The sequence below is a fragment of the Seriola aureovittata genome, chromosome 8 (genome assembly GCF_021018895.1).
Source record: "Seriola aureovittata isolate HTS-2021-v1 ecotype China chromosome 8, ASM2101889v1, whole genome shotgun sequence".
NCBI lineage: Eukaryota > Metazoa > Chordata > Actinopteri > Carangiformes > Carangidae > Seriola > Seriola aureovittata.
In genome coordinates, this window is record NC_079371.1 from 26655909 (window position 1) to 26680174 (window position 24266).

Consider the following 24266-nt stretch of genomic DNA (forward strand, 5'->3'; position numbering starts at 1 on the left):
AGAGCCTTGATGGTCTTCCTGCTACACAGAGTGGCCCAGTTGCCTCGGGCTCAGGCACCAGTGAGATCCCCATGACACCGCTACTTCTGTAGCTGCACTGGTTCATTGGAAAAAAAGCCTTAGGGTGCCAATTTACAGGACCTATCTGTCTTTGAAGTGAGGTACTGAAGTCAAGAACTGGATGGCGCCCTCTTCTTTATCTTGAAAGCAAAGCGCTGCGCTCCCATTAAGATCTGAGAGCTACAAATGCCATATATGACTCTCTTAAATTCAAAGGGCATATACCATCACAGTCTTCATTTGAAATGAGCAAGGCCTGCTGCATAAGAAATGAAGACACTGGGCGGGAGGGCTCCTGTGGTTGGAGGTGTTTATGTTTTTAGGCTTTTTTGATGAAAATATCCCATAATACTGTCAAAACATAAAACGGAGCACAATTGATTTGTTTACTTACCTTGTAGGTGATGAAATAGTGACTGAGGAGTCAAGGGGACTTGCCTGCACCATTCAACAGGTTGAGTGGGCTGAAGGGAAAAGTATTGCATTAACCCCTTAACACACGCAAACCAAGCGTTGCACATTCGATGAAGCATTAAGTCGGTTTGTGTCAGATTCTCTGCCTTCCCATGCAACTTGAATGGTGTGTTTACGACAACGAGGGCTGATTTATGGCTCACTGATTTACTGGTGTTTACTGGAAGTTTCCGCACCCTGACTCCTGCTTTTGGTGCGAGTCTGCAGCCGTCCCGCTGAACAACTCAAATTAAAGTGCTTCAAAATGAAAAAAAATACAACTTTTAACAGGTTTTTAGAGAAGAGCAAGACAATGGAAATGAGAGCAACTCAGACCCTGACAGCTGGCACATGGACGAGGAGTATGAAGAAGGCATCCATCCATTTACAGGAGTAAAAGTAAGTAACATAAAGCTAGGCTATGATGCATCAAGGGATTGGTCTAGTTGAGCAATGAAAAACACATATTTTAAAGGGAGAGATTTAGTGCTACATGATGGTCGAAATGCTCTTTTGAAAGTATTGTTGTCAGCTATGTAATGGTGTAGAGTACTTTACTTCCTGGTCATAAGCTCAATGAAGACCTATAAAATCCACCAACAACCCTGATGTGGAAGAGATGTTGCAGTTGACTGGTTGCTTATGGGGTTAATATTGTCTGTTACTAAGAAATGTGCCAACACCAACTGCAACCCAAAAATTTCCTTTGTGCTTCTTGATATTCTTTTCTCTCAGTTTGTCTTTAAGCCTCTCAGTTTTTTTTTCAGAATTTGGTAATCACAGAAAAAATGGGCAAATGTTCCTGGAGCAGGGATTCACGGGTGGAAGGATGCAAGGATCTCTGAGAAGTGACCATAAAGCAAAGTTGCTATTAGCATTCAGTCAGTAGCATGACCTAAGAGTCGGAATCAAAGTTACTCTCACTGTCAGTTGCCATCACTGATTCATGAAATCTCTGCTAACTGGTAAATAAGTGAAGACCTCCACAGTTTCCTCTGCATTTATTCTGAGTGAACTCTAGATGGTTTCATTCCATTTTGGTAAAGATCTTTAAACACACTGAAATGCCTAACGATTGGAAAAATGGCTGAATCTCTTTATGACAGCCAGCATGTGTTGAACAGTCTCTGCTGGTTAAACCTCCATTCATCCCCGTCACTGATCTTCACCATCAAACGTAATGTCACCCACAACCAAAGGATCAACACTGATTTGATTGTAGGTGGTGAACAGGAAAAGCTGAACTTCTGCATTGTTGTACTGAGGTGAATGTTGCTGTTAATCGCTATGTAATGATCATGAAGTCATCTGACATAATCAGCATACTAAAGCTTAACAACAACAGCAACCTCATGAATAGTGGTTGTAGAGCAGTGGACCTCAAAATGTTTCACATCACGGACCCCTAAACTGACACATATTAGACCACAGACCCCCATCGGATAAGATCTTGTCCCAGGGTCCCACATCTGATCAGGAAATCCTTGTGTTATTTATGGATGGAATTATGGTGTAAATGAATTATTAGCCTTTTTGCTGTGGACCCATAGGAACCCCTTCAAGGACCCCTGGGGTTTCCTGGACCCCACTTGGAGAGCCACTGTCTTAGAGCAGCAGAACACAGCAGATTACTGATTTACGTACAAAAGGATGCACAATTGAATTTCGATGTGATGTGATGACTTGAAATCAAATGGACGAACGACAGAGCTACAAACCTTTCAACTGAACTGAACGAAATTATCTTGAATCAGCAGAAAGGTGATTCATCATTTCTAATTCTAGTTTGCACCATAACCAGAACACCTTTCATTTCAACCTGGGATATTCCCCATACATGTGACTATGATGTGAGTATGGGCCATGACATCTTTACACTCACCACCTCCATTGTAGAGATATGGTGAAACAAGGATTCATGCAAAACAGCGAATATGGGGGCAATAAGTGCAAGCCTCCCACAACTCTCAAAATAAACATGTTTATATGAATCATCTTAAAATGCTTGTCTTTAAGTCTGACTAAAAGTAAGCACAGAAAGTAGGCGCCTCAAACAACCATATGGCGAACTGCATATGGATCTGCAGGACTGTTGAACAGTGCAGGCGATAAAGAAAACAATATCAGGCTGAAGCAGAAGCGACATATTGCAGCTAAAGCTTTCCTCCCACACTCCCCGGGTTCATTTCAGTTTTGGCCTCTTGGCGACTCGGCAAACACAACAAAGCAGAAGAAAAATGAAATCCCAAATTCTCCCAGATTCCCCTGATGAACTCACACTCCATTGTTCTGTTTCCCTGATGAGCGCCGTGCCTGCATCACTGTCTGCATCCACTTACCCATCCATCCGTCCATCCATCCCCATCCACCTAGGCAGAAAAAGCTGCAGCAGCAGCGGGAGAAGCGGACTCCACCTCACCTGTCACATTCATCATGATGGAAGTGCTGCCGAAATGCCAGCGAACCCAATCATGCAGGAAAACACTGAAACACAAAGTAATTATGTTGCAGTGCTCCGCTGAAGGTAATTAAACAGTATATTCTCTCTGCAGCGGATCCACAGCCTGTAGCCTGAGCAGCTGTGAGCACACACACACACACACACGCACACGCACACACTTATTTTTGTTCACCTAATATTACACCAAATTGCCATGATAACATTTTTCAACAATGAATTTTACAGAGCAAGCAGTAATAAACATAATTAATGATCAAACAATCATATATGAACATATGTAGTTAATTACATACATTTGCAATGCATTGCAGTTAAAGCCCATATGTGTAGGCATGAAAAAAATCTAACAACACACAGATGGGCCCTAACAGATGTAAACTAAACTTCACACAGTCACTTCCAATAAAATAGTAAATCTTGATCCTTGTGAAATTAAAATTGAATCAATAAAGTCACTGGAAATTTCAGAATCGCTTTATTCGTCAAATGTAAACAGTACACAGGAATTTGACTTGGTGATAACAGCGCTAATGTGCAGGAACAAGCAAAAACACACAATTGAAACAACATAAAAATGTAAGTTAAGAATAAGGCTAAAAATTACAAGAACTAAGAAATAAAAAAGTAGTACAGATTAGTGCAGATCAATAAATATAAATATTTTTACAAACAATTTTGAGTAATTTCACCCTTTTCGTCTGTATTTTTGTTTTATTTTGTTTTGCCAAAGCGTTTATATGTTGTGGTTTCATGACAGCATTTAAGAATTAAACATCACCAGAAAAAAAAATGGTTGGATAGTCAGTCAAATGGTCTCATGTTTTAAACTGAAAATAAACTGTTGTATCACAGGCTGAAGGCACACACACTGACAACAGCCACATTACCCATTTTACACCAAAAGTAGTGCGTAAAAACAGGTATTGTAAGCGTGGGTAAACCCACCTGTCACTCAAAGTGGCCACACCCTCAATTACGAATAACTTTAAGCCTTAATAAAATGTAAACAGGTGAGTTATATACACAGTTGTCATGAAGGAGGAAATTAGCTCTAGAGACCAAAAGAGTTTTTGTACCAGGCTGTAAACATGTTGATTTCTGCTGTAAAGTTGGACAGAGGGTTGGTAAATAATATATGTGGTTATTCAGGTTGGAGAACTTGTTGAACATAAGACAACTGACTCTTTTCACACTGCTGGATTAGTTTGACTTTCTGTTTGTACTGAGAGGACACAGACACACCACTGCAGGGAGCAGTGTTATCACATGCAGAGCAAACACACACACACACACACACACACACACACACACACAAGATTCAAACAGTGAGCTGGTAAAATGGATCTGTTGCGTCTCAACCTGGGGTTTGTGCTCCTGGTGTTGGAGGCAGTAAATACGTCTGAAGACTGCAGAGTCATTTCAGCTGCGAGTGAACTTTCACACCGAGGAGCCAGATGTTAGTGGGTTTTTTTTACCAGCATGAAAGGGGCTTAACCAGTGATTCCCAACCTGGAGGGTATTGCAAGTGGGCTGCCAAGTCATTTGCAAAACACAGTACAGTTCTGGTGAAAAAGTATCATTATAAAAAAAGAACAAAACATAAAAACAGTTTTTAAATGTTTTAAAACAATGATCTTTAAAAACCTTTATTAAAACTCCTTTCATTGTTTTGTTTTGTTTTGTTTTGTTTTGTTTTTCCCATCGATGAACCAATGATAGGAACTTGAATGTTGTTGCCGACCGGACCGGCTTTACCGGTGGACCCCACCTGTACTTGTTTTGCTATCTCAGTCTGATTGTGCGCTAAAAGATCACATCCAATGGCAAAAACCAGAGAATCAAAACGGCGAGCTGGTTAGCAACAGGAAGAATTAAAAAGAAAGAGAGTCAAGAGACAGAGGGTCAATCGACAAGTGACCTCTTCCCCGTCACACAATAAAGAAGAAGTTGACGTTGATTTTCAGTGGTTGGCTACATCGGGTTACCTGGTCAATATTTTCAGCAGTGGTCTTATAAGGAGGGGAAGCTCATTTTCGGCCTACATCATAAAATGTGTCCGTTTATTTAAATGTAAATTCGCAGAGTGACAGAAGAGAGTCGCCAAACACAAAGCTAGTCGTTTTTAACAAAGACAAAGTCGCTGAGGATCAGTAACGTCTCCAGATCAACTCCGAACAACGGAATGAAAAACTTGAAAACTGCTCCGGTGGATGCTTATACTTCAAGATCGCTGATTCGCTCATTTCGCTGTCAATCAAAAAGGGACTCAGCCTCAGACAGATCATCCAATCATCATGCAGAAGCCGAGCGTCCGGGCCAGCCCACTGTCCCATAGACCCCCAGAGACGCTGAGTGTCCGATGGGCGGGACAAAGCCCAGCATTTATCCAATGAGCGTCTAGTTTCGCTGCAGTGGAACAACCCACTCTCTGCTTCCCCATTGAAGTCAGTAGACGCTCGGCGTCTACACTGTGTAAAGCTCTGTGGCGCTGCGGGGATGAATGAGAAGAAGTCGTGTCGGTTACCTGGGATAAGCAGCTGATTCTGAACAAAAGATGAACGTGTTCTAGCGCATATTTAGTCAATGAAATGTTCACACAACAGTTCATATTTGACCTCTTATTTTGTTGACATTTTAGGGGAAGCTGAGCTTCCCTTTCAGTCTTAGAGCAATCGCCACTGATTTTCAGCCACTTCAATGGAATTCACCTCGGTCTGTGAACATGTTCAATGTCCAGAATAAAGTCAAAGCGACCATTATAAAAAGCTGGAGCCGTGGGTTGAGCAAGTCGACCAGTCAAATTATAACTCTTTTTACAAATCTGTCCGATTTTGTGACAAAGGAACAGATTTCAGCTTTCAATCACCATGAACCAAGGCTATCAAAACACACCTGCAAGGTTTGAAGACCCAGCTGCGCGAATACTTTCCCATCCCAGATGTGCAATACAGCTGGATAAAAAACCCATTCGCCAGACACAGTGACAAGCCCCTCGCAGCCCTGAGCGCGAAAGAGACAAGTCTTGTGGATCTCTCCTTTGTTTATTAAAAACTAAATATAGAAATAAACTGAATGTTGAGCCAGATCTTCCACCGAGACTGTCATCATTGTGCCAGACGTCAAGCATTTGATGGCTGCTATGCAACATCAGCCGTCTCATTAGGTGAGTCAACATATTGTTGACCTATTGTTGAACCGATGCACTGCAGCTCTATAATTATCAATAAGTAAAAGTGCAATGTTTTAATTTTGTTTTGTTGCAGTTTTTGCTTTACTTATTAAAATATTTTTCTTCAGAATTTACAGTATAATCACATTGCATTAGTGTCTGTTCGTAGGCTTATCGATTTGATATAAAACATGTCATTTTTTGTGACTCAGCTGTGGATACGTGTCGGGGATGTAAGCCGCTGTATGAGCCAGCAGATGTTGCATAGCACAAAAGTGCAAACACATAACCTACTGGGAGCGGGAGGGAAATCCACTGGAAATGGACAGTTGTTTTGAAAACCATGTGATCTTCATATTGTCGGCAGTATTATAAAAAAAAAACACAAGTAAGAGTGCGATGTTTTAATGTAGTTCCTTTGCAATAGCGTCTGTTGCTTGTATTTAAGTTTGCTGAATTTACAGCTCATGTAGACCTGCATTGGTTTTATGTTTGTTCATAGGCCTATCGAAGATACCGTTATATCACTTGTAATCGTTTATTCGCTTATCAGCCTATTGCAGACAGCCTGTTTAATGTAGTGCTGATGGACAGCTCCTTGAAAACTCTGTAATAGTGAAAGTGTTGCAACATGTTTCTGATGCCGTGTTAGTGACTGTGGAGCTTCCGACATGTTTTTCCCCTGCTTTCCACAGAATGTTTGCCTGTTATTATTATTAAAAAAAAGTGCTCTGAGAACCCATTATTTGGCCTCCTATTGTTATGGGGTCGGATGTGGGCTGCCAACATTTTTGACATTTTCTGGCGGGCTGTGAGTTGGAAAATTTCGCGAACTCCTGGGCTGAACAAACAAAAGACTTTGAGCCACAGCTTACTTTTGCTTTCTGACTAATTTCTCATTACCTATGAAGAGGGACAAGTGAGTTTGCTGAACTCTGGTCGCTTTAATCCGCCAACTACACAAGTCAGTTTTCAGACTTACATAGGATCAGCACATTCAGCTCCTTCAAAACTTCCCAGCATATGTTAACATCAGTAAGTTTAGATGTAAAACTGTTCTCATCCTTCAACATCACTGCTAACAAAACAGTCTGTTCTTGGCTTAGAAGCTACAGTTCAAGTTTGTGTTTGTACGCCCCTGCCAGCTTAGCTGTCAATCAAACTCATACATAGCTTGGAGGCTAAAGGAGCATTTCTGATATGTTTTTTTCTTTTTTTTCTTTTTTCTTCCTTTTTTTTTTTTTTTTAACAATAGAAACAGATGGACTTTAATGAAGTAAAATAAATGCACCCCTGTTGGTTGCAACCATTAGGCCCATAAATCTCTCACAACCCTCTGGCTAATATTCCAGTTGCCCTGGCAGGGTTGCGTTTTACCTGACAACAGCAGTATTACTATGAATTGATAAACATGATATCATTACAGATAAACTGATCAAATTTGAAAAATGATAATGCATAATGAAAATGCACACATGTACATGTAATTACACACAAACATCTACACTGCAGCCCTGTACATCATTTGCGATCATTTCCATATTTGCTGTTGAGTGTATATTTATCTTTCCCCTCGCCTGGTTGCCTTCATTACAGTCACAGGCAGACGGCGGCTGCAATTACAACATTTCCTCATAGACGCAGGTTTCTGTGTTCGTACACTCCACAGCCACCGTGATACATCTGTCGCTCAGCTCTCCATCAGATGCTGTCAGATGCGCGGAGTGAGCATCGCTCCTGAACTGCACGCGCCTTTCAACTCCCCCCCTTCACTTTATAATCAGCAGGTAGACAGACACATTTACTACACAAAAGGAGACACTTTCGTGTACACAGAAACACACACACACACACACACACACACGCACACACAGAAACTCTCCTGTACTCCTCCTTGCCATCATTAAGACCATGATGTAAGCTTTGGCAAGGCGGCTCGCAGGCCTGATAACACCAGAAATAATCACTTCTGATCCCTGAGCTTCCCTTCGTTCACTATCTCACTTATGCCCCCACCCCCATAACACACACACACACACACACACACACACACACACACACACACACACACACACACACACACACCAACCACCTTCCTTTCCTTCCCCTACCACCTTTCCAAAAAATCCCTGAAGATGTGCTTCAAAAAGTGAAGGAGTCCTTTTTTTTTGTGGCGTCCAAGCATCAGCGTTTGCAGTGTGTTGCATCAGCGCACACGTAAACACACTGTTGGGGGTGGGGGGGGGGGGTTGGGTGAGGGTGGAAGAGATGGGTGCTCTGGGCGGTGCTGTTTGTCACAAACACAAGTCACGTGGCTCAGGGATCCCATCATCCCTTGGGGTTACCTGTACCTGAATGCTACACCTGGTGCTCCTAGCTGCAGGCGGTCCCTCACTGCCCCACCTTTCCCCCTCTAACTCCACTGGAGAAAGGTGAAATGGACCCATGAACACTGTTCTAAGGAGTCACTGCTTCAACTAGGTGAAATACTACATCAGGTAAGAACATAAAATAATACAAAATAATATTTTGATTGTATAATAATTTATAATTATCATTATTTTTATAGAAAACCAAAGAAAACATTGGTGGATTTACAAATTAGGTTTTATTCTCATAGTTTTGTGTGATGTACTTTTCATGGCTGGTGGCAGGAGCACAGGCAGGCTGGTGCAATGAAGGACATTAAATAGATAAAATGATGACGTACAGACTTACAGACTAATGGATCAACAAGTAGCTATTCAGGCAGGTACAGACAACAGGTTACTACATGAAGGCAGCAGGCCCGGTGGGAAACACATGGAGACATCAGCAGACAATGCAATCGCTGAGTGGGAAAAACAGCTGGCATAAATGCCAGGGAGCGGGTCAGAGAGATGAGGAAGTGAAAAGGTAAGCTCAGGTGACTAGTCAGGTGAGTGGGATAGGGAGGAGTATCTGTGGACATCTGGATAGAGACTGGCAGGAGGAGGAGGCCAAAATAAACAGAGCTGGGTCAGGGATGCTGACAGTAGGGATGGTCGGTCCAGACATATCGTGACCTCATATTGCAACAATACTAACCAAAGTAGGTGCTTCCTAATCATGTGACCGCTCACACTTGTTGACAGAGCAAGGGGGCGGCTTACAGGGCTCCAACCCGGGTTGTTTTCCCAAAAGCCCAGAATCTTTTACAAAGTTTATAATATAACTTGAACTTGGTGTCATTACCCCGCAGTCTCTCTAATGGGACGGGGAAATGTGGCCATCTATAGATCACCTGACAACTAGTGGAGCTTTCTGGCTTGACGCAAAGCATGCAGTGGTTTCATTTTCAACCCCTGAAGTTAGGGCCAAGCCCCGCATGTTTACAATGTCTGGCTCCTCCCCTGCTTGATGACCCATACTTTTAGTGATGCTCCTTGACCAAGCATATAACCAAATTTAAGAAAATAGAACCCAAGTTAAAATAAACTCTAGGTTTTTTATTATTTTTATTTTCCTGATCAAAATAATGAATTTCAAGTATAAAACAAAAAAAATATAGACCATTACATCATCATCATTACATTTAGTGACCATTGCTGTGTAAAAAAAAAAAAAGGTGTTGCGTTACAGGGCTGCCGCTCACAGTGGTCTTGCTCCAGACCCTTGGGAGGAGGTCACACCACCAGGTGACAAGACCCTGTCCACCAAGCGGGAGACAGGGTCTGCTGCCAGACCCTCAAGGAGGGAGCTTATTTTTTGAGCTGTTTCCACGTCCTTCTTTCTCCTTTTCAGTTACTTCTTCTCCATCCACTGTAGGTGCGCATTCCCAGTCTGTGCTGGGTATTGGCCGACCTGCCACTCCCAAGAAAAAGATAAAGAATAAATAACCACAAACAACAAAATCTTCAGTATAGCTGCTGATGCTACATTAGCTAACAGTAACATTCTAGTCTCACAGACTGACAGAACAAACTCCTGCTCGCTGCTGAATGTTCCAGAGCTCCCAATTAAAACTGATGTGTTTAACATGAGGGATCCTGTGTAGGTTTACCTGCTAATCAGTGCTTGACTCATGTCTTGCACAGTCAGATATATTTAGCCTGCATGTTACCCAACAGGCTCATCACTCTGTTGGCCTGCTATCTTGTTAAATATCAGAAGTGTGAGGAGTGTATGTTTCTGTCCGTGCCTTTGGTGGTTGAGGAAACAGACGCCATCTTGCTAACCACAGCTAATAGCAACAGCAGCTAGCGGCAGAGTATGCCCTTGATTTTGCAGTGATGTGACATTTTGTCCTTTAAGTTAGTCACAGAGGTGTGCTCCATATCAAATCCTGTCATTCACTTCATTCAGAACACTCACAAATATTTACTTATCGGGAGCCGCATGAAGCCGGAGATTGTCAGTCTCGACTTCAGCATTAATTTCGGCATAATACATGAATGAATCCCTCTGGGTCCCACAGAATGACTTTTCACTTGAAGAGGCATCCTTGAAACTAACTCATATAATCCTCTATGGAGCGACACATCTCCAAACAATAAAGCTGCTGCACACTGAATTCCCAAAAGCAGCTTCCTTGATCGTCTCCTCTCCCAAAGAAAGCTTCTGAAGTTAATATTTACAGCCTCTCAGAAGCAACAGCTAATGCACAGCTTTGTGAAATCTGATTACACCCTGCACCTAGAACACAAAACTCAGGGGACTCAGTTTGATCATTTCTTCCAAAGATCTGTGAGTTTATTAAATGTTGTTGTTGTTGAATAAAATCTTGTGGACTTGGGGAAGATCTTATACAATTGCATGGGTCACGGAGGCACGGGGACACAGGTCAGGAGAACCACAAGAGGATGGAGCAGCACAGATTATTGAAAAGAGATTCACTTGAGCACAGTGGTATTCCTATTTCTTTACATGTGACCTCGAGACATGAGGATGAAGACAGATGCTGCTTTAAAAATACAGAAATTCAAAAAATACAGGCTCTAAACATCAGGTTTTAATATCATTTCAAGTGCAAATTCTCCCCACTTCTCAGGGTTATATTTACACAGACAAACATGTTTTATTAATAATATATATTATTTTATTTGGGAAAATGTTTGATGCTACAGAGTAAAATCCAAGCATTGAAACTTAATTGACAGCCATCATGTCATTGCAATAAAGCACTAATGAGCAGAGGTGGGGGTCACATGACTTAATTTAAATGTGCCATATGTGACACTTCTCCTGTGTTTCATTTGAATAAATGATCCCTAAGAAGATATATTTGTGGTTTTAAGAACCAAAACTCATGTCAGTGTAGTTTTACATCTCCTCTCTCAGGCTTGTCTCTGGAGCTCTAGTCACAACAGGTCGGTGGCGGAGTGATCCAATAAAAATATAGCAGATTTCTGCAAGGTTGGATGGTGGGTCCAGGTGGGCGGGGCTTGGGGCATTGCTGAGAGCAGTGCCTGCTTTGTTGTGACATCACAAAGTTCCAGAAGTCCTGATGGCTGGTTTTAAGGCTCAGTGTCTGAATACAGGCTGTGTGCATTTCTCTGTGGACTGAGACTTTGATACTTTCACAGTATTAATATAGAACCTAGACCTGCTTTATAATCACATAAGACATGGAAATCTATATGGGATCTTTAAGCCAGACTTAAGTCACAAATTTGAGGACTTGGGACTTGCTTGACCAACACTGATAAAAGACTCAGCTTGACTCTGACTTAATACTTCGCTGAGATTTAAGACACAGACTTGAATGGACTTTTTTAATTAAATATTTGCATTTTTTTTTAGATCATTTTAAACATGATTGAGTGATTTCTAGTGCGATGCCCACGAACCTGGCGAACTGAAAGGACATGGCAGACAAGCAGAAGCCAATGCACAAGGCAGCCGTTGTGGGGAGGGGCTAAATACAAAAATACGAAAACTTGGATTGCAGGAAGAAAGAGAACAGAGCACAATGCGGGTTCCACATTATCAACACTCAGAAGAGCGAATACCTACACCAAGGTCTAACCATCCTACACATTCAAGAAAGTGACAGAAAAAATGATTGGATGTGCCCCTTTAACCTGATCTGCACCGAAAATGTGCGAACTTTTTGCGTACTCCTGCTGAAAAATAAACAGATGAGGTGAAAACATTAACCTCTTTTGCCGAGGTAATAATAATAATTGCACATGTGTGACTTACGCCCACAACTGCTAATGAGACTGTGCCTGTACCAGCTCCTGTTTGTATCTAAATGTGCATGCGCCTGACGTACAGAATCTTTATCTGAGCATGTTTTGTAAAAATGACAGAACACTGTGTCAGCCAGTAGCTACATGTTGTATTAATATTCAGTAAAACACAAGACACATAAACTACAGATTCCAGTTTTCAGAAGACAAGAGAGTGAGTGAAACTCTGCTCATCCTCCAGACACACTAACAAACTTTAGCTGTAGCGACCAGAGCAGTAACACACTGGTTCATATTTAACATGTGCATCAGTGAAGCTGAGATTTAAACTGACACAATGGCCAAGAACGTTGGCGGGCGCTTGTGAGCCGTACACACAGCTTTTGTGTTCACTGCTGCTGGCTGATATGAACACCAGCAGGAAGCAGGAGTTCAATTCAGGGAACATTCAGTCTGATTTGGAATCAGTTTAAGTATTGAGGGAGGAATCAATTCTTTTTAGCTTTTGGAGGCATTTTGGAGTGGTCATGACAAATTTGATTTTTTCATGTGTTTTGGGGGTGTGACTCCAGTCCAGGCCCCTGCGGTGATTGCTTGTTAGTAGGATACATTCAGTGTTGGTTTAAGTAAGAAAAATATAAATGGTGACCAGCCTTATCCATCAAGTTATTTAAAATGATAGTTTGGGTTATTTGATGTGTTGTTCTGTGAGGTAATTAGAAATTGTGTTGTTTTACCTGCAGTATTTTGGGATCCTTGCCGAACCGGCACAAAAGCTGAGCAATGTGTTGCAGAATAAACGTGTTTTGGACACTTAAAAAATGTCCAACACAGAATGATGTGTACACTTTATTTTGAATATTTTCACGTCTTTTCGTCAAACAGCCCTTTCCTTTGGAACTACATTTTCTCGACCGCTGAACTATCATATTACTGCACACAACCCCATGTCATATAACCCGAACTATCACTTTCAGTTAGAGTGGAACTGTTTTGTGTGTGGTTTTGATGAACACTGTTGTCCCATTGAAAAACTGCCCACCTCTGGGAAAAGGTGACCAAACAAAAAAGCAGACACACACATTATCATGGTTATTTGTTTTGTGTTATAGTCATCCACATATATGTCTCTATGTCAAGAGTGATGTTGATGTATATGTCACCTATAAGGGGATATATAAATATCGTTATCACATATATACATCCTCTGGATACATTAAGATATAAGTTTATAACATATATGAAATACTCTTAGTAAAATGTATCAAATTCAAAATTCTTTATCAAAATTTGTGTATCTATATGATGGATTTTTATGTGGTATAACATGTTGCATTTATTAAAAAAAAAAGTTTATTTAAACAACATACTTTCATATTTTCTCATTCTCATTTTAAACCTGTTTCTTCCCATTCTGGGAAAGTGGTCTCACTAGTTTGGACACTACTGTTTATAATATCAACTATTAACACATTTGGGATGGATATATATTTATATAATACACTGTATGTCTATAATATAAACATACATAAACACACATATTTGCATGGGCCAGACATATACTGTATGTCAATATAGTAATATTGTTCCAATTTCCAATAGGTTTCATATAAAATGTTTGCATATGTTCTTATTTTATGTGTACATATATTTCAAATATGGAAATTCGATACATGTACATATATTACATTTCTGTAGGGGAAGCGTATCTTTTCTCACTCACATTATATAGTTTAACATGGAAGCATCACTGTGCCAAATATTGAACAGAAGTAGTGAGAACTACTATGAAGGTGCCTGAACAGTTTCCATGTTTATCTTTGAGATCTACCAATCATATTCTTTACTCATAAACACGTGCAGTGATTTGATTATTTCTTTTAACCTGCACTGATGACGTCTGTGTTAGCATTCTTTAATCTGACTTTTGCTAATGCAGCTGAGCTGGCTAGTCTTGTATTAGCCTATAGCATCGCTTCAGCCAGTTAAACTAACAGATGACAAACTCAGTAGTGAGCTCTCCTCTCCAGTCAAATATAAACAGCCCTGTGGGCTGGAGGCTTTTTTTCATTAGTTTTCTTCACCCTTCACTTAGTCTCTGCTCAAACTGCGGAGCCTTCCTCTGTGACATCAGCTGGTTATGGCAGGCACGTCACAAAATATGGCAACAATGAAGGGTCCTGGAGGACCTGGGCTTTGTTTGCTTTGAAAGCATATTCAGTGCAGTCTTGTCTCAGGCTGCATTGATTTGTACAGCGTGGCGTGTGATGTTATGGGAGCAGATTGCACATCATCTGTCACCACAAATCAGCAATCAGCAGCAAGTAATTGCATTTAATTACTGGAGCGCCTCAAGAAACTACTCCACATACATTATGGATACATGGAGACAAACATATAACTATAGCCAGCATTCCTCTGGCAACCTGAGTCAAAACAATTACTTCAGCGCCGGTGAAGACAGTCGGCGCTGCGAGAGCGCTGCTGGCAAACGCATAAGTCAACAACACGGAACGCATTAAAGCGACGCATTAAACAAAGTCGCAGCAAGGTCGCTGAGCTGCACGCCTGTAAAGAACACACACTTTGGCTTAAGTTGGAGAAACACATGCATCACCCTCCCACACATACACACTCACAGCAGGTGTGTGTCTAAATGCTGGAAGGTGATGTAAATGTGTGTGCACTCTGAGGGATACGCCACTAAACCCGATTGATTATGTGCTGCTCGATGGGAGCTTTGCTCAACATATGACACACCTGGCAGTTAGCGGGACATCTGTTGCACTCAATTACATCACCGAGTATGTGTGCTGAGAGAGAGAGAGAGAGGGGGGCGAGAGAGAGAGAGCCAAGTGCCTAGACACGCTGTTCCTGTACTTCAAACGTCCTGAGAACCTGTTTAGACTTTACACCTTTTGACTGAGGGCACTTTGACTAAGTGAAGCCACTTTATCCATTAACACCTCCATGGGACTTAAGGTGAAGTGTAGTTCACCGTTATCTGTGTGTGTGTGTGTGTGTGTGTGAGCATTAAAGTTATAATCCTGAAGATTGCAGCAGTGACACATGTATCAACCACTGGATGCAACAAATATCTGCTAGTATTTTGGTACAACAGGAGAAAGCCGAGCCGAGCCGTACTACTCATCACTATTTCAAATAAATGTTATCATATTATAATAAAACTATATATATATTATATAATGTTATTATAATACATGTAAAATTGCTGTATTGTATAAAGTATAATTATATAAACTACATTTTATATTGTATCACATTGTATATAATAGTTAGTTAGTCATATATCAATATACTATCATATCATTTATCTATTGTATATTCTTATATTTTTGTAGTAAGATGTTTCACAGATGTCATATAAATGATATGAAGTATTATTAAATATTTATAATTATTATCGTATTGTTCTATTATTAGATTCTTTCTACAATTATATTCAGGTTACATCATCTATTATGCTTTTTTCTTCCCTCTCCCCATCCAAACACATACACACACACAAACACACACACACACACACACACACACACACGACAGACTCATACCATACACATCATATTCTCAGTCATTTTTTCCGTAATACATTTCTATAGCTGATTTTGTGGTCATCTGCATGTCTGTCCACTATGTCTTAAGTGTTTTTGTTACGTTTTCTCGACAATAAAGGGAATTAAATAAATAAATAAAAATAAACCAAATTTATTAAGATTGTCATTATTATTTGTCTGTCTGCTGCAGAGTCCAACCCTTAATTCACAGCTTGGCTTTAATGTACATTGTGCCTTGTGACATATAAAACTTTTGAACTCGCTCATACCTGAAACACAAATTATAATGATATAATAATAATAATATCATTATTTAAAACAAAAGAAAGAAAAAAAACAACTGAAATCTAAAATACAACAATATAATTATATTATAAAACCACCTCGCAAAAATAAGGTATCATAATAATATGATAATAATAGGATTTTATTTCTCTGCAGAAATAACCTTCTTTCTTCCCAGAAAAACAAAAAGCAAACAAACACAGAAACACTTTCTTCTGTATGTCTTGAGTAAAGCATTTTTACAGAGCCGCCAGACGAACGGCAGGCTAACGCCATGTCGACATATGAGACGTAACATCAGTTTGTGTGTCTACACAGAAGGTGCTTGAGCTCAGTATTGAGTTGGAGGACACCCATATTTTGGAAGCGCTAAGACGCCAACAGAGAATCACTGTGGTAATGCGCATAAAACACAAGAAAATAAACACAAAGCATTAAAACACATTTCCAGTCATATTTACGGGCGCACAGTGTGAGTAAACGGCCGGTAGTTAATCGGTCAGTGTGGACAGCTCGACTGATTAAAATAGGCGTGTGTGAGGTTGAGCAGCTGAAACTGAGGCAGTGCCTCTGTAAGAAGAGTCGCTGCCTCATATTGTTTTAATAAAGAAGATAAATGCTACACCTTCATTTCTAACTGCACAGGCTTCTGTCATCAGGCTTCACAAATCCTTGTGCATGTGTACACAGCTTGAATCCAGTGTGTGAAATGTTGACTCTAACAAATCAGTACATCGAGTGGCAATTTAATATGCAAATACACTAAATACTGACAAACTGTTAGTTGTGAATAAGAAAGCATATACTGTAAATCTTATGGATTACATCTTCAGTCTGCAAAATATGCACGGATAAAAGTATTTGCTACTTCATAGTATTAGATGATATTAATCTGTTGTATTTCCACCTTCAGATTTGGAATTTTTTCTGCTTCTAAATGCTGCATCAGTGTGTTTCTGTCAGCTGACGTGCTGCGTGTGTTTATCTGAGCTTTTCGACTGAAAACAAACTAACAAAATGCTTCCTGCTGTTGCTGCAAAACAGGTTGATGAGAGTTGAGATTGCAGGTTGTAGGACTGAAACAATGAGCCCAACTCTCCCCAACCCACATTCAATGACACATCTGTAGGGTTTCTGGAGTGGCACTTTTTACCTCAAGGTCATTTAATCCTATATTTAAATAAATCTATTTATTATGACCAGCAACTTTAATCAATGTTTCCCCAGATATGAAAATATCTAAATCATGTGTCATTAATAATCCATTGAAATAATCCATCATTGTTTTTTGATTTTTGATTTTATTTGATTTTTTTGTTGTGTGTGTGTTGTCCCTTTGCAATTATAAGGTTCTATCTGCGTTCTGAGCAGTTTCGAGATAATGAGCTTGAAAGTTTTTGCATTGCATAGAGCAGAACTGATAAAAGCCATTTAGTTCAAAAATGCGTAAAAAAAAAAAAAAAAACAGAATGTCAAAATGACAAAAATGTCAGGCAGAACCTTCTAACCCCAAGGAGACGATGTGTGTTCGGTGGGATAATGTGTCGAGTGAATTCACACATTTTTTGCTATGAGGTCATCACAATTCCTACACACCCCAGCCCGGTTAATGCAGTAACACATGTAGGATGTCACTGGCAGTACCCATCATGCCGCTAGAACGATATCACATCGTACTGACTGTGAGGGGTCAAAAGTTGTTGCTGTCATGTTTACACTGTTTACATATGGTCTGCATGCATTTCTCTTCCCCTCATCTTCCACGCCTGACGTATTGCTATCAGAATTACTGAGGAGAGCATCTTCCTCATTCTGAAGGATAACAGCAGTGTTTTGTATCTTGTCTGGGTGGTCACCTAGACGCAGCTTAGCTTGACTCAAAGTGAGACTAAAAAGAAAGAACAGGTGAAGGTTTGATGGAACAACAACTATGGATGTGTATAAGTATATGTGTATATGTTTTGCCATCAACATGCTTTTATCTTTTATGACCACGGTGACTAAAAGTTGAGTAATTGAAAATGCATATAGACACCTAAAAGATGGTGTCTGTCTTTACTTTGTCCTGTCTGTCAAAAACTTCATTAACCTTTTGTTTGGGAGCTGTGAAGCAGCCATTCTATTCTCATGGTGCAAACAGAAAGTAAACAGCTCTGCTCATGTGACAGTTCATTCATTGAGACCCTTTATTACTTCAATATTTGCTTGGAATGTATAGGTAGAACATTCAGTAACATTTTTTGACTGAAAAATATATATTTCTTTTTACAGTCACTGTTTTGACAGGTGGGATTAAACAGAGACAATTCACATATTTCTCTCTCCCTCCCATAGTTAAAGAATGAAGCCACAAAATAAGGTAGATAGAACTTGAATTCATCCTGAAAGAGAGTTGTAACACACGCCCGATAGATTCAACTTTGTCCAGTGTTGGAAACAATCTCCAAGGCAACTGATACAGCGCTGAAATGTTTGACGTGGTTCACCTGATAAATGGTTTTCACGCAGCATCCAAAACAAAAACAACAACAACAACACACATAGAAAGTACGCAAAACTATCAACCCAAAAAGTTTTTGAGCGAGGAATGACGTCACCGTTGTTTGCGCACGTGTGTGTGTGTGTGTGTGTGTCACACACCAGCACAAGGTGTGGGTACAGTTCGCCCAGGACATGACACATCACACCCAATCTGTGCTGCGATGTCTGTGTTAGTGAGAGAGCTCAACTTACTCACCGCCGTCTCACCAGCACCGGCTCCAGCTCTGCTCTGCTCTGCCACAGCAACACTCTTATTGATTTCATGTTTCACAATATTAATTAAAATCACTTCTGCAAAAAAAAAAAAAAGAAAAAACACTGTAATACCAGTCTAATTGATACAAGGAAAATTAGCCCAGTTGTTAAAAAGCAGCGCGTGACTTTATTGCTTACAAATCATTACCATCTAGCTGACAAGCGATTCCATTATGATGATGAATCACATTAATGGATGTTTAAAATGCTTATGAGGGAAAGGCTTGGTCTGGTATCAGGCGGTAATGAACCTCTGCAGTCACCCAGGACCTGGGGGTCGGGCTGGGGAGGGATGAAAGCTGGACCTTGGGCCCAGAGCTGGAGCTGGAAAAGCTCTGAGATTGCAGGGGGGAGAATGAGGAAGATGTTAGGGTCGGGGAGGTTGGAGGAGGTTAGGGGAGGGAGTCAAGTCCTTAGACGGGAGCCATACGCCAGCGGTGAGGGGAGGATGGGAGGGGGTGGGGTGGAGTGTTGGAGGAAGTCTCCATCGGTAGCTCAAGGCCACATAAAAAAAAAGTCCAAGGCAGCTGCAACAGTGGAAGGAGTCTGAATAAAATAAGCCCCAGCGCAGACCTTGAGCCAAGGACAGCGGCACCCCGGACCTGTAAACACCGCCTCCGCACGCTCCTCAGGGGTTAGAGTAGGAGGACGACCGAGAGACAGAGTGACACAGACAGTGAGAAAGAGAGGAGGGGAGTTAGGGCTAGAGGGAGGGAGGATGGAGGAAGAGGGGTGGTGGTGGTGGTGGTGGTGGTGGTGGTGGGGGGGCGCCTTTGTTTCCCGCACGAATGCACAGCAGTGAAACGCGCCGCCTTCCCCTCCCCTTAACTTATGCACCAAGAGGCAAAGTGAAAGAGAAGGACTCCAGAGTCAAAGTCAAAGCAGTCTGAAAAGTCAAATGGCTGCACAGACTGAAATTAAACCAGTGCAACTCGTGGCCACACACAGGATATAAACACACAGGGAACACAAGAAGAAGAAGGAACAGCAGTGGTCACATGGAGGAACTATGTCAAGAGTCAAGAGTCATGAGGACATCAAACTTAGAGCTTAAAGACTTATATATTTTTTTTTTGTTTGTTTTGTTTTTTCCCCTCTGGTTCCCTGACAAAGCTTTAGCTGCTCAAAGTGGAGTAGCCTGCTACAGTTTTACTGTATTCTTACTTCATGTACAATAATTAGAATTTCCTTTTTAAGATGCTTCATACTCTTCTACTCTCCCACACTACCTGACAACTGTAGTCATTTTGGATGCAAAACAAAAATCTGATTCACAGACCCCCATCTGATAAGATATTTGCTTTGAGATGTTTAATTAAAGAAAGTGTTTGAACCCATGACTCTGTCACTGTGTTACTTATGGATGGAATTATAGTGAAAATAAATGATTTCCCTTTTTCTTGGGGACCCCCAAGAACCCTTACAAGGACCCCTTTGAGAACCACTGATATAAAGCATTTAAATTAAGCCCCACCTCAACCAACTTAAATAGTACACTGCTTCTTACATGTTAGTAAACCTCTATTTTTCCCCAAGAATTTAACATGTCATTTTATTCATTACATTTTCCAGACTTTGCATGACTTGCACAGTCGGTCTGAAGATAACACGGTTTATTAACCAGATGTATGTGAGCCATTGACTCGTTTCTCGTGACATAACTTTCCGCAAAGCAGCTTTTGTGGAGCGGTTCACTCTCCGGCGGCTCAGGGTGACATGAAAACCAACACTGCAACACGGCTGATAAGCTGCAGTTACTCTCCTGTTCGGGACTGTCTCCCTTTGTTCCCTCCGAGGTCGGCTTCTCAATGTGCTTCTCTCTTGGTCAGTACTAATTCTAAAATCAGTAATTGAGTGTCACCAAAGCTCCCTAAACTTCAAGGTTGGTTTCCTGCAAATTTACTTCACCCCTCCTCCAGAGCAAAGATGGTAATTGTGAGCTGTGATCACTTTGCGTGAGCATGAAAACGTGATCGGCTGTTGGGAAACGAAACACACGTCCCTGCATTACCCCTCCTGGTTAAGGTTTCTGTCGTTTGTTTACCAGTGGGCTAGCCAGCCACTCTAACACGCATTAATCCTGGGGCCTTGGCTAACGAGCTTTGGCCTACGCCGCTCTCCTGCCTCATTAAGGAAACACTAACAGCAGTGGGACGGCACCTGAGACTGATAATAAACTCTACCTACCTACTGCCATGCATGCAGCCAGCCAGCTAGCAAACACACACGTGCACACACACACACACACACACACACTCCTCCACTGCTCATTCAATTAAGAAAGTGCATGAAGGTTAAGACAAGTGTCTAGGGAGGAGGTCAGGAGGAGATAAATAAGACAATTTCCAGTCCTGGGTTCAATACCCATAAGGGGAAGTGGTGTGCAGTGAAGCTTTACATGTGCTTGATGGTGCTCAGACCACATTGACCCCTGCCTGCGTTGTTAATGCATGTTCCTCGTGTTATGCTGCGGACTTTAGATGTGCTACGCAACGTTATGCTCTTAATTGAGCCTCTCTCATCTGATAGCTAATCACCTCCCTTTCTCCACGAAAAAAAACAAGCTGCTTTGATTTACTATGTCTGCCCTCTTCTACTTGTATCTGTGGTCTTTATTTACACAACAATCACCATCTATTACGCCTTCTGTGGCTGCCCATGCTGTGAAAAAGGAGCTCAGTGCTTCCAATAGCTCCGGGGGCTCCTAGCAAACAACACTCCTGAGATAAGCTAAGCTATATCGACTGCAGGAGACTGACTATTCACTGAGTGCACTATGTTAATCTTTTGGACTTTTTCAGTGGAGGAGATCAAGCTAAGCGGCCTTGGAGATGTTAAAAATGAGCCTGACACTCCAAATGGCATATACTTCAGAGGTAATGTGTTTGGTAGTTAAGGCGGCGACAGTGACTTATTCCCTCTCTGTCTTCCACAAGCCAAGGCGTCTTCCTGCCCTGCAAATGGACCATCTGGACTCCCTGTTATAGCTCTCAAGCAATATGACTTGACCATCATTTTTTAAAGAGCTTTTTGTATTTCTACATGCGGGAAAAAAAAAGGCAATTTGCTCATTAAGGTTGGAGGAGAAAAAGTACGGGGTTATAAACAGACCTAAAGGGCAGAAATTAATGAACTTTTGGAACCTGAAAAAGAAAAAAAAAACACAAAAAATCCTCAAAGCCGGGGCCAGGCAGCTCGCAGACGAGCAGGGAGGAAGCGGCCCTGACAGCTGTATCTTCCTGTGCAGAAAAATTGCAGTGATTTTAGAAGTCATTTAAAATTCTGACAGCCCAGTTGTGAAATATAGATCTGTGCAGCTTTTTTGGAGCTCACTTTTTTTTTTCTTCTTCTTCTTCTTCTTCTTCTTCTTCCCTGAAAGTCTTTCGGCATATGCGAAAAAAAAAAAGGTATTTGGTTTCACTCCGCCTGGCTCAAATTGTGTGCCATCTAATATTAGTATTTGTATTAATTATCTTAAATTAACTGTCAAAGTGCTTAATTAGCATTATTAATGTTGTGTGGCATAATCACTGAGTGCTGCTTGAAAAATGGGACGAAATACCTCAGACCCCAGCTTCATAGTAAGTCATCAGAAAGAGTTAATTACACTAATTAATAAAACTTTAGGGGGAGAGACTAAATTAACAAAGAGGGAGCGAGGCACGAGGCTGAAGTATCCTCATCGTCTGAACTGAGAGGGCGCCTCATCAGCATCTTGTTTTTTGCCAACTTCTTCATCCTCGCACTGAGTGTGGGACTCCGGCGGCGCTGGGACTGTGGATCTGCCAGGCCTTGGATGTGAGGGTCTTCTAATAAGAGGCGCATGAATCTCGTACTGCCAGGACAGACGAAAGCCTCAAGCACTCAGAGAGGAATTGTGAAGCATAAATCAAATCAACTCATGAGCAAAGCTTTCAGCAGGAACCTGGAGATGTGAAGGAGGTGAATAAAGGTAATACCACAACACGTCTACAATAAGAACTCGGTTATATCAATCATATCAACTTCAAACCACTCCGACCTCTGGACTTAAACAACATGTGTTCTTATCCTATTGTTATCTGTGTGAGACTTTTTCTGTATTCATTTGTTCCAGATACATGTCGCTTATTCAGATCCTTCCTGGACAGCAGATAGATTTAAGTTTAGCCTAATGCTAAAACCATATCACACAACACTGCGTTTAGTCCATTAGCTTTCAGAGCACAAACTAACCACACTCGCGTCCGCTTGGACCTGGATCACGTTTGTCTTCACCGACAGTTTCGGTTGATTAATCCGTACCAGGGTCAGCGGACAGCTTTCTCACTAGCTCGAATGAAGTGACCTAACCACTGCAGATGCAGAGCCGCTCTGAATCTGCATGTGCTGTAGGTATAAATCATGCACCCGCCCCTAGACCTGCTTTATATATCAGAGAAGACATGACAGTCTCACTTATTACTATATGGGACCTTTAAAGCAAAAGCTCTCCTCTTTAGGTAAAATGCAGCCTGAACACAGCCCGACATTTTTAATCCCTTCAAACTACAGTTCTGAATGTCACTGCTACTTCCTGAACATAAACCATTCAAAAGCTCAAAATAACATTTGGCCGCTGAGCAAAACATTAAATAATAAATTATAACGACTTCAGCATTCCAAACACAGAGTCGAACTTGAGCCTGATGAAAAATGAAGCTTAAAATATGTTCACATTTTGGAGAATGTAATTAATATTTTCCACATACATTATATATTATTTCACCCGAGTGTTAATCTTTATGACTCTCCCCTCCCGATCCGTGGATTAACCGCAGTGCCCACGGATATAACTGCGATCCACACATCCAGTTAGTTTGGACTGAACCACACAGGTCAGGAGTGAAAACACCCCAAGGATAGCTTCTATTATTTTGGTCTGAGTAGATTTTGTATTTGTGTGCACTGACTTTATTGTAAAAATGAAACCTGCAGACCATGCAGCATTATTTATACACAATATGTACAGTCTCTTCATATGAATAACTGTGCCCTCTGAGGTGATGGGCACCTCAGAGGGCACAGTTATTTTATTTTTTTAATTTTCTTATGCACCACGACATGCTTTTTAATACAAGGAGGTTAAAAGTGACGCAGGAAGGGCAGGAGACATCAACAACAAAACAAAAAAAAAAAAAGAAAGAAAATCTGAACCTGGTTAAAAGAAGCTGTCGGAGTGATAGGCAGATGAAGATAGCAGCTACAGTTCAGGGAAATCATGTCAAGGATGGGCGAGGAGTACACGAAAAAAAAAGAAAAGTGAGAACAGAAGAAGTAAAAGTTGAAAGATGCTT